The sequence below is a fragment of the Rhipicephalus microplus genome, chromosome 3 (assembly GCF_043290135.1).
Source record: "Rhipicephalus microplus isolate Deutch F79 chromosome 3, USDA_Rmic, whole genome shotgun sequence".
NCBI classification, from domain to species: domain Eukaryota; kingdom Metazoa; phylum Arthropoda; class Arachnida; order Ixodida; family Ixodidae; genus Rhipicephalus; species Rhipicephalus microplus.
The window spans coordinates 263373818-263385869 of record NC_134702.1 but is presented as its reverse complement, the minus strand read 5'-3'; the positions used below and the strand labels follow the sequence as shown (position 1 = coordinate 263385869).

General features: G+C 48.2%; 1 protein-coding gene across 6 annotated transcripts in view; it reads left to right on the top strand.

The window, feature by feature from the left end:
• Nucleotides 1-12052, top strand: part of LOC119168408 (uncharacterized) — a 626194-nt gene that overhangs the window by 78412 nt on the left and 535730 nt on the right. The window lies entirely within an intron of this gene.

The window sequence follows — 12052 nt, the reverse complement described above, 5'->3', positions numbered from 1 at the left end:
ATGGGCAATAAGCTGCAGAAAAAGTTAGAGGGCTCACATGTCGCCAAAGTATTCAGATACGTCGATGAATTCCTGGTTATTCTAAATTGTAACCCTTTTATATTACACTCAATTGCGGCTCAAACAACTGGTGTGTTTGAAGATTGTTTGAAGCCTCTTGTGTTGGCCCATGAAATGTCCGAGAATGACAAGTAATGCTTTTTGGATTTAAGACTGGTTTTTAGCTCACAGTACATGTGTTGGTGTTATGAAACACGTGTGCAGAAACCTTTACTTCTTTTTTCTTCTGCTCACAGCAAGTCAGTTAAGGGACGCATAGCACGAACCTGTCTTGAGAATGTCTTAAATAGGTCGTGCATCCACAACACCTCTCGGAACTTCAAAGCTCAAGTTTCCCGGCTTAAGGCTTCGGGTTTCCCGGAGGCGTTTATAGCTTCCGTTGCTGAGACTATTCTGCGGACTAATAAGGCCGAGCAGAGGCAGCGACAGAATCCGAGCAACACGGATACAAAGCGTGAAAGGATAGCCGTGATTCCACACAAACACCAGATATCACACAGGCTCAACAAAATCGGAAAACGTGTTGGAGTTCGTGTCCTGTTCTCTGCACCGTTCAAATGATCAGCTTCACCAAATCTACAAACCCCATGAAGACGCAGTCATCAAAGGAATGCAGAGTTCAACATAGCAACAGGTATGCGGCCTGCTCCCGGGAAGTTGTCTATAGGACCCCCCTTTCATGCGGTACTTGTTATGTCTGAACAACCAGAAGGTGTCTGAACGATTAATTGACAGAAGACGCTAACAATGCTAGAAACGGGAAAGATGGCTTTCTTGCTCATCACTGCACTGAGTGCAACTGTGTGCCCCTTTTCAAGGACACAGCGACTCTGTACAGGCACAAGGATGAGCGCACCCGAGTCATCGTCGAGGCCACGCAGATGGCACGCGAACAGGTGTCATGCATTAGCAAACCCTCCATGTCTCTGTCCGAAAAGGAACTAAGGTTCCTCAAAGGTTTTGGTGCGCGCGAGTAGTTATATTACCTTTACTTTTCTGTTTCGTTTCCTTATAGACTTTTTTTGCCTCTTCTAGGCTTTAGTTTTTTGTTTTTTTTGTTTTTTCTCTTACTCATGTTTTGCTCTTTCTGCCATATGGTTTTTGTCACTCGGTTACTGTCTCCTCTATATATTTTCGTGCTCTACGCAATAAACTCAGAAGTTAGCGCTCGTGTGCTTTGTGTCCTTCTTGTCTCTGTGTCGTCGTTTTCTTCTCGCGCTATAACTATCGTCATGCTATACCTACTAGCCCAAGCTGCCACACTTATAACTAACTTGTACGCTGGCGCTCTTTACCCAAGACAGTCAAGATGTTTTTTGTGCAGATCACAGGGGCCACATTATTACTGGGCCCACGGTACTGCGACCTAGCATAATTTTAACGTTGGTTGCACTGAACAGCATTCTGAGCCATTGAATCTCGCATGCGATTTATTTATTTGAGTAAAACGCATCAATGCACGTTAAAGTAAATGTATTTTCGCATGCTTCGCTTGCAGCTTGCGCAACGTAGTCTTCACAGGGTGCGCAACTTCCTCGTACGCCCAACTAAGGAGAGTGTCTAATGAACTTCCACGGTACAGCGTCTGGGCGAAGGCGCACATGAGATAGTGGCACTGTAATTACGCGGCCTATTGCCTGATTTGTATGCATCACGTCTCGAATAATGTCCTGGCCATGAAATGAGAAATGAAGTTCAGATACATAAAAAAATAAGCTTCTATCAGGAAACCGATGGTTGCAGGTCACGCAAACATGTGGCTCATGAGCCACTCACACTTGTACCTTATATTCTTAGAGCTCAATCTCTCGGGAACTTCAAAACGTGCACCTTCGTGTCACCCGTGTAGTCACCGCGGCATCGAGGTACACAGCACTTGCACCGCGTCGTGGTGTAGTCGCGTTAACAACCTTTTCACAGCGAAGAAAACGTGTCCGACTGAACAGCGAAGAGATGTGCGACAGCAAAGATACGCGCCGAGAATGAGTTTTAGACGACGCGCGATCAACGCGCACCGGCGCAATTCGGACGCGCGGATGCGTCGTATGGGAGACCAGTGCTGGATGGGTGGCGCGCTGAAAAAGAACACCTGGCGGAGAGTCGCGACACAACTCAGCTGCTCGCGCCCAGTCGACCGGCCGCAGAGTACCACTATGAGAGCACGCGCGTGTGCCGCTGCCATGCTTTATTTCGGAACGAACAGCTCAAAAAGCCATTGCGCCACTAATATACCGCACTGTGCTTCAGAACAATAACTTTGACCGAAGCCTATTCTCACACAAAAAGCGCTAAAAAACGGTGAGAAGCCCTGCAAAGCGGACTGCGTGTATGTATATAGTATCGAAGGGACAGCGCTGTGTCGTGTTGGCAGCTCCCTCCTCCTCATTTTCTGTTTGCGTGCTGGGTTCGGGCTAATGCAAGAGCTGGCTGACGTCACCCCATTCCTAAGTGCGTGCTGCGACGATACCACGCTACCTACATATGCTGTAAAACAAAACAAAACAAAAGCAGAGTAAGTGGTAGATGCGCCATCTTTTTCTGCTATCGTTTAAGCAAACCACCATACTAACATATAGCACATGCGGTGTCACGCTGCTATTATTGAGGGCGCGGGGTAGGTTAGCGATCTATGGCAGCCGCATTTCGACAGAGATGAAACATAAGAAGAACATGCTTGAACCAAGATATATTTGCGTATTTGAGAACCCCTAGTTGTCACAATCTTTATACGCACACTACAGCGTACGTCAAAATGACATCTTGTTTGGCATATGGAAGCATAGCAGTTATTGATGTTGAATAGACGCCTTCATTTTAGGCCGACACAGGGAAGCGGAAAACCTGAAACTGTGTGTTAGGCGAACCAAACAACGAGTAAAAATTGAAAGCGATTGATACTTTTCTAGCAAGGCACAAATTTTGATGTTACATAGCCATGGCAGCCAGTGAGAAAAACGCTTACCGCGTCGGCTGACTCCCAAAAGTCAAGCTTCGAGTAGTCCGCTGCTTTGCTCGTAACATTCTTGTTACAAAAAAAAGCAGCAGCCCTGACTTTTGCACAAATTAAGTTAAACAGAGGCATCTCGTTATCCAGTGTTCACCGTGGGGGTATCTTTTATAACAGCTCAGAGGCGTACGTGAACGTGGCGCCGCACGGGTCTTGTGGGCAAGGCAGCTTTCTTTTTCACGCAACTGTTTGCAAAAAAAAAAAGAAAAGACTACCTGCCTATCGTATCAGTCGCTTCACGTGGTAGCATCAGATGGCCGAAGTTTTTGGTGGCGGTCAGATGAATGAACACATGGAAATTATGTTAGTCCTGAAGTGCACGACTCAACGCTCAGCGGGCCAGATAAAAAAAATTACACATGCCGTATGTTGCATATTAAACTCGTTTTGATTCCGGCAAAACACCATTTAAACTCGACTGTTTGACCCTGGTTTCCCCTGGTGGCTATCTTCACTATCAAATAAATATACAAGACACTTGCTATTCGGTTTAGAAACGGGCCTGGCAGAAGAGTGAGAGCAGAATTTCGCTCGCCCGAGTGCTTGGATATAATGCCACCCCCTCCATCTACGTCCTCCCTTTCCTGTATACGCCCTTTCTCTTTTCATATAGTTTTGCACTTGAATACGCAGCAGTACCGCTAGCCCCCTTTTGGTTTTGTTACGGCGATGCGCACACGCACCGCCTCTACCAGCTGCCACTCTCGTCTGTAGGAGCAGGTGAGAAGTGCGCACTCTCACCGCCAGAGTGGTTGTGGAAACTCCAGTGCTGCGGCGCGGGCAAAGCGCGCTCGCCATGTCCGTCCCATCTGCTGACATAGCGCGAGTGCAAAGGGAGGCGAACTAAGGCCTTATACATATTTTTCTAGAGGGTGTTGACTCGACACGGGTCACCTTTTTTCGCTTCACCCTCTGCACCACTCGCAACGTTAGAGTGCACATCGACTCTTTCGGCTTGGTTATCTGCGATGAAGAGGATGTCGGAAAGCGAAGCACCTTTGCTCGCCGAAACATGCGCTGAAATGATTTGATCTAACCCACCCGTGGCTGGCGTTGCGAGGTTAGCAGAGGTGCTCGCGTTCGCGAATGGTAACGTCACGCCTGCAACACCAACGAGGCGTGATCCAGGTACAGTGCTCTAGGTAGTGGCAGTGGGACGAGCGGAGAGCAGAAGCAAGCAGCGGCGGCGAGGCGACACACAAAAATTTTCGTGCACGGCGTGGTAGCACCACTGCGCCTTTCTCCTGAAGCATCTTTCCTCCAGAGAACGTTGAACGTGCATTCGGCCAACGGGCGCTGAGGATTGTAGTCGCTTGTGCGTGTTATTTTTGCTGGTGTGATTAAAGTAATGCTGAGTTAGATAGGAAAACCTTGGCAGAAGAAGTATTCTTTTGCGCAAAGTTGTAAAACTGGGTATAACAATGAAACTGCTGCCGTACTGACTACACTGAATGACGGCGGTGGTTGTTTGTACCCTTCATGAAATTTGTAGTACAGGGCTGGGCATTATCGCGATGCAGTAGTATGCCAGAGATACTTTTGAGTTCTTTGACCGAGATACATTTGAAAAATGTATTTGTATCACAGTAGTGAAATACTTTTCCTTTGTATAGAATGTATCGAATGTATCGAAATACTGCGAAGACACGGTTATCTCGCTACTCTTTTGTCGGAACTGAGCCCACGTACGTGTATCGAATATCGAAAGATAAGCTTGTATGCACATAACTATAGACAAAAGCGCCCCGCCAGTCAGGGACACATGGAAATCAGCCAGGAATTCCTCACACGCACAAAATGTTCTATATGGTTAAGCGTTTGACACGACTGACGGCAGAATCGAGGAGGCAGTCTTGGATCTCGCTCAAGGCTGGTGAAGCACTGCGACTTTTATTTTCGGGGACAGTTTTGGTATTTAGCAGTTAAAGCACGAAGTTGTGTTCGCTTACAATATTAGACACTCTTTTGTCTATATCGCCAATCTTGAATTGCAATTTTACCGGCACTATGCCTACCGACAGTCTATTTTAGCAGTTTCTGTTACTTCAGTTAGCGTAAACCTTCTCGGCAAAACAGATCGATTATGTGTGTGAAATAAGGGCATACATTACTTCTCATCACTGGTTTGTTATTGAGTAGAGTGATGCCGCTGAGAACATCTTAATTATCTGCAGCATTATCGACAATGTTATGGTGCAGTCAATCAATGTACATGCGGAACATCAAGACCCATGTAGGTTTAAAATATTTTAGTGTCTGTTTGTATATATATTCCTGGAAGTGTGGGTTCCGGGATACTTTTTTTCATCTTTTTGCAAACCATCTCCGTGATATCCCGTTATGTCTTCTCTAAATACTTTTCAGTACTTGTATTTTTGGGCTTCCAGCATGTGCATTTTGATATTTGTACTTTCAGAATATTTTTATGAGTGTCTCTGCCCAGTCTTTATTATGTACATAGAAACGCTCCATTGTCTCGGAGCTACACAGCAACAGCATCCGTATGATTGTGGCTCTTGTGAAGAACAACTTGCTCTGCTCCAATGGTTATTCTATGAAACACTCACAATAGAGAAAAAACATGAGAATTATTTCGTCTGTCTTTTCACGCACCTGCGCTTGAACATGTAGAGTGCAAAAAAAGAAAAAGCTCAGCGGGACGACCTAGAATCCTGGGTTTGTGTTCGCACATATAGTTATGGAAGAGTGTCTTTGCGTTAATTAAAATGGTTTGATCCATTCTTTTAATTGTTTATCTGTCACTATGTCTCTCTCTCTTCTGTTTGCGTTGAAGGCATCGGCTGTGCAGGGCCGCATCCATTCTGTATGAGTAGCCATGCGCAGTTCCAAAAACTTTCTCACTGACAGGCTCATGCCTAAAATATCACGTCTTGGTGTTTTCAAGACAAAAGTGTTCTCTTTTTTTACTCAGTATACAATTTCGGCAATAAAGAGTCTAGTATAAACGCTAAACATGTCACACTCGTCATTTGAAAGTAAAGCAAACAAGGGCTCATTGCGGCGCGCTTCAGGAGAAAGGCGCCGCAGTGCCGCCTAGTGGTTTCCGTGCAAACGGCCTCCCAGGGAGGATCACCTTCGTCCCACAACACCTATCTGGTTCACTATAGCCCAGGGAAGCGGAACGCGAAAATCGGCAGTAAGACAACCACACCGATGAGGTGCGAGTCAGGCCTGCCGATTGCGTTCAAGAATGAAGACAGCGCGCGGGTAACCCCGACGAGAGTGTGAGCGCATGGTTCTTGAGAAGAAGAAAACATCGGCAGATCACACGTACAGTGGGAATTCATGATATGCGAAGCACGAATGCGGGAGGTTGATATGTTACTTTAAAATCATCACAACTTTACGAGGTAGATGTATATAGGCCGTGCACGACTTCCGTGTCATGATTATCATTATTGGAGGTGTCGTTTAGCTTCGTCATCTATTAACGTCAGGTGAAACTAAATTTAGTATATGTTGAGCTAGCGAAATGGCCGCGAGCACGCTGTGAGCATGGTATGTTGTCATGTTCTTACATGACACGCGTGTCATGATTATCATGTTTGCACCAGTCATATACTTTCGTCACCCATAGACATCACCTAATATCACATTTGGTACATGTGGAGCTAGCGGAACGGCCGTGAGTGCATCATGAAGGTTCTAACACACTCTAACGTAACGTTGACGCGTGCGCACGCTGGGCACAGGGACGCTACGTTAGCAAAACGCGAGCACTCTATAGTCTGATGCCAGTGGCGACCAGCGTCCATCGGCGCGGCCCGACGACAACCAACGCGAAATCCACACGCTGCATTTCGCGCCGATGCGTTACCGAGACAGCACTGTGTCTGCCTCTTTTCATGACGGACGGATGCCGAACGCGCTGAAGCGCGCATGCGTCAAATCAACGCAGCACGGCGATTGCTTACGAGTATATGGCAGGCAGACCAGCGCCTGGCATGGCATCGCTGGCGTGACGCAACAAAATGAACGCCGGCACGCACGCCCGCCGGGTCACATCGAAGCGTATTGGTGCATTGACTGTGGCATGTAGTCATGTTCTCACATGACATGTATCTCATGATTATCATGTTTGCACCAGTCACATACCTTCGTCACCCATTCACGTATCGTGTTACCAAATTACCAAAAAACTTCGACGTGACGCTAGCGAAATGGCCGCTAGTGAATCCTGAGCGTGGCATGTAGTCATGTTGTTACATGACACGCATGCGTGTTACAATTCGCCTGTTAGGATCTGTCGCTTGGTCTTCGCCATGCAATCATGTCATACCATACCTGTTTTGCAACATGTCATGTGAACGAAACCACCCCAAGAAGAGAAAAATCTTGAAATGTAGATAATGACATTCATGACATACATGTCATGATTTTCTTGTTATGACTAGTCGAATATGCTAGTGATACGGTTATGTTATCCAATACGCAGTTTGGTATCAATGCAATTATTCAAACGGCTAAGAGAGCTAAAAACCGTAGGTGGCTAGATAGATAGATAGATACTCTCAAAGTCGTCGAAGTTCGCTAAAAAATGCTTCGAATTTCAAAGGCATCTAATTTCTGTCTGCCTCTTGGGCAACACGGCGCAGTCCCTTGTAGGAAAGGGGAAAGGATGGATAGAAAACTATGGACCATCTCCCCGAAAGGAACCCTCATGGAATACGAAGCAGCAGGGGTGCGCATGGCGATGACACAGTTGAAACGGGCGTCGATATGGGTGCCCGAAGAGCGGTTTGAAGCGAACTCGGTGTAGCGTTTACTCAGGTAAACGTTTCTTCGACACGCAAAGACGTGGACCCGTTGAAGACGGTTGCGCTCGGCTTTCTTGGCTCGCGTCTCGTTGGCGTTATCCGCGCGCCGTCTGTAATCTTGAACGCGATCGGTGTTCCTGACTCGCACCTCGTCGGTGTCACTGGTCTTCCACTCAAGACGCTTGCGTTCGGCTTCCCTGGCTTGCACCTCGTCGGTGTTGACCTCGCCACTCAAGAATACGATCGGCTTCGCTAACCCTCGCAATGCCGGCGATAACTGAGGAAGGTACGCGCACACTGGCGGGAAATATGCCACGACGGCGTCCCACCTGTCAGCGCGATCGTGTGGAAAGCAGCGGTGCACCGTACGCATTGTCGGCACCGCGATTTTCTTGAGGCACGGGGCTTCTTCTGGCCGACCAATGAAGAGTGAGATGACGTGGGTGAGATGATGCCCACGGGAGAAGTGGGCTAGAGCGCTGCGAGTGGTGGAGAGGGTGAAGCAAGGGAGAGCCGACACGCGGCGAGCGCGGAGCAGGTGAAGGACAGGGACGTCACCGCGCACGGCTAGGATGGCGTGAGCTACTTGACACTGCTCAAACACCTGTGGCGAGGGGAGTGGTCTGGGCGGAGGGACCACATTACACAGACTAGTCGAAGAGGTGCTTTGCATTAAAATAGTAGTGGAAAGATCTAGATAAAGAAATAGGACAGGCAGGCGACATAAAAAGGAGATTGGGAAATTGGGAGCCGGTCAATGAAGTATGAGGACGGGGCACCACACGGTGAGAGCTTCATGGAGTCAGGAGGTCACTAGGGCGAACCAGTCGGCGAGAACTATGCTGGCGTTGGAGATTGCGGGCGACACAACTGTTCAGCTTGAAATCCTCCAAGCTACTCCCGGCCGACGAGATACGAGCGAACGAAGCCGATCATAAGCGTCTTTAACGCGTCGGCAACACTGATGAGGCGGTATCTAAGCAAGCCGAGAGGAAGCGCCAACAGCGGAAGGACAACGCTGATGAATCCTTGACGTCACCGTTGTCGGAAACGTCACAAAAGCGCTGAGTGCCCTCTACCGAAGCGCCCACCGGCAAGCACCGGGCTTCGCCGGCCGATCCAGTGGCGCCTCGCCACCGGAACGCCGATCACGACCGCGCGTGTCGAGAGCCGTCCGTGACGCTACCAGCAACGCTGGGCCGTGGCCGGGGCCGACGCCCGCTTCCGAGGAGAGTTCGTCCAACGTAGCTTCGGTCACAGTTGACGTGCGTGGGACCGTCTGTGGTTCGACAACCACCACCTGTCCATCGTCATTTCCGTCCACAGCTGCAAGCAGCTGGAGGCGGCGACCAAAGTTATTCGTCGTGAGTTCAGCGCGGAGCCGTGCAACTTCGTGGTCGGCGTCACTTGGAAGGAGTCGCTGAAGTCGAGAAAGGTTCCGACGAGGAGCGTGACGCACGGTTACCGTTACGCGCCTCACCTTCCAAAACTTCCCGAGCTCCACCGTTCTTCCAGCACCTGCGTCGACGCCCGTTTCAACTAGGTAAGCACCATGCGCACCGCTTCTGCTTCGCAACCTATCAGGCTTCACTTCTGGGAGATGGCTCATGATTCTTTTGTTTCTTTGCGATGCGGTGGCGCTGGCATCGGATGGCGACATAAAAGGATGCGCTAAAGACCCTCGCAAACATGCTCTGCGTGTACGCCGACAAAGAGCATAAAAACTGGGACGAAATCTTGTCTATCTGACCTTCACCATAATACGCCCGGCAGGAAACTCCCGGAATGACACCATTCAGTTTATTCCGAGGTAGCGAAAGCGCTACTGTTCAACGCTATGCTGCCGCACGAGTCTGACGACATTCATGGCGACGCTAAAGAATTTGGTCAGCGCACCGAGGAAGTCCGACAGCTTGCCCTCGTGCGCATTTGTCACCGGCAGCATAAAGATAAAAAACGGGATACAACCTACGACACAAGTTAGTTACTTATACACCAGGTGACAAGGTATGGGTCTGGATCCCAATACGCCGACGCGGAGTTTCAGAGAAGTTGCTAAGACAATACTTCCTACCATACCGAGTCACTGGACGTTAACTACGAAGTCATTCTCGACGGCAATTGCAGTTTCTGACACCGGAAGCATTCGCCCGACATCGTGCATGTCGTTTAGATGAAAACCAACCTCTTCAGCTGACTCTTGTTTGCCATGTGTGCGTTTTTTATAAGTAGAGTGCCTCGGCTACGCATAAGAAAAATATTATTTTCGGAGGGAGGAAAATGTCACGCGCGTGCTGTGAAGAAGAAGAAAACGACAGCGCTGACGCGAATTTGTACACTTACTGCAGAAGGCAGAAAGAAGAAGAACGCTCTAGCGCGCGGCAAATAAAGGTCGCCCTGCTGCTGCTTTCTATACCTGTTCACTATGACCTCTGCCATCATGGAACGACGTCATGAAACCTTGTGGAACTTGTCCATGTATGGGAGGCTGGCTTGATGTAGACTGTTTTGCATCGCGAGGCGAAATACGAAAACAAGAAGTAATAGACGCAGATGATAGAGTGATATATGCTCTCCCTCTATTCCTTTCTATTTCTGTAATTTTCTTCGCCCTACAAGAAAATTTTTTTCAAATGCATCAATAACAAGCCCAAATTGCAACTATTGTGGATGTGGATATTTTTTGTGGAGATGCTGAATTTGGTAGCCCAGAAGTAAAAAAAAAACTCCAGGGTAATTCCACATTAGTGGAAACATGAAAAACCTCGGTTTACCCGACGAGTAATCGAGGCGTTTTAAGCTCATATGTGGGGCCACAATCTCTACACGAATGGTGAAACGACTTAGTGCCACCATATCGTATGCAAAGTAATATAGGCTGGCCACTCCTGTTTCATTTCACTTTCCTGTGGACACTTTCAGTAGAAAAGTAGCCGCGTGCTCAGAAACTAAGGCCATGCCGAGCAACACACAAATCAAGGCCACAGCTTATGCTGAACAAATTTCCATCTTCGTAAGAATCGATTGGATTCCACACAGTTTTGGAGTTCTTAAATCTTCAATCAGAGAGTGCGGCAATATTCAGGCTACTGAAAATCTGCGGCTTGGATTCGTTTGCAATATAAGTGGCACCCTCCTAAGAAATGCTCCGGAAATGACCCTCATTCAGCAAAAACAAAACTCCAATCGTGCCCTCGCTCGTGACCTTGAAAAGGCCGAAAGCGGGAATATGTGCCAGCTTTGCTAAAAGCGAGTAGGCCCTCCGTGGCGGTCTAGTGGCTAAGGCTGCTGACCCGCAGGTCACGATCAAATCCCGGCTGTGGTAGCTACAGTTTCGATGGAGACGGAAATGATGTAGGCCCGTGTTTGGGTGCACGTTAAAGAACCCCAGGGGGTCGAAATTTTCAGAGCCCTACACTACGGCGTCTCTCAGAATCATATGGTCGTTTTGGGACGTTATCCCGACATATAATCTAAAAGCGATTACATAGCTGGGGGACATCACATCTATCCGGAAGACGTGAATTGACCCTGCTATAAACCACGTGACTTTGGGCAGCGATTTCCGATACATTGTTGAATGAATAGACTAGGTTCGTAGCCAGAGAGCGGGTGCCATAGAGCCCCCTCTCATCTGAAATTCTGATCAAGGGGGTGTTCTAAACGCAAATAAGTGTTTTAGGGGCGAAGCTCGTTAAAACGAGGGTCGGTCGTCGCCTGTAAGTATGCATGTATGTAGTAGCCACTTCACAGCATCTCCACGGAGTCAATGATGATAAGTTGGGCGAGGCTTCGAAGGGTTTTATCGGCAAACTGCGAATCAGCCGCTGCTGCACTCATCCTTCATCTGTCTGTCTGTCTTCACGGACGGACGGATGGATGTAGAGGCGCACGGACTGACTGATGGACGCTTCGCCCCACTCATCATTACTGACTCCGTGGATATGCTTTGAGTTTTTTCTTAAATAGTCGTGGTCTTCAGCAAGTACCCCTTCTCCCCCTCCTCTCCCCCGAAAATAATTCCTGGCTACGCACACGGTAAAGAACCCCAGGTGACCACAATTTTCGGAGCTTTCTTCTACGGCGTCTCTAGTAACAGTGTCTTTATTTTGAGGCATAAAATGCCGAGAATCATTATTATTTACCACATCTTCTACTCTATTCTTCACTGTCGCAACAATATTTCATTATGAAGGTTCAAGTGAGC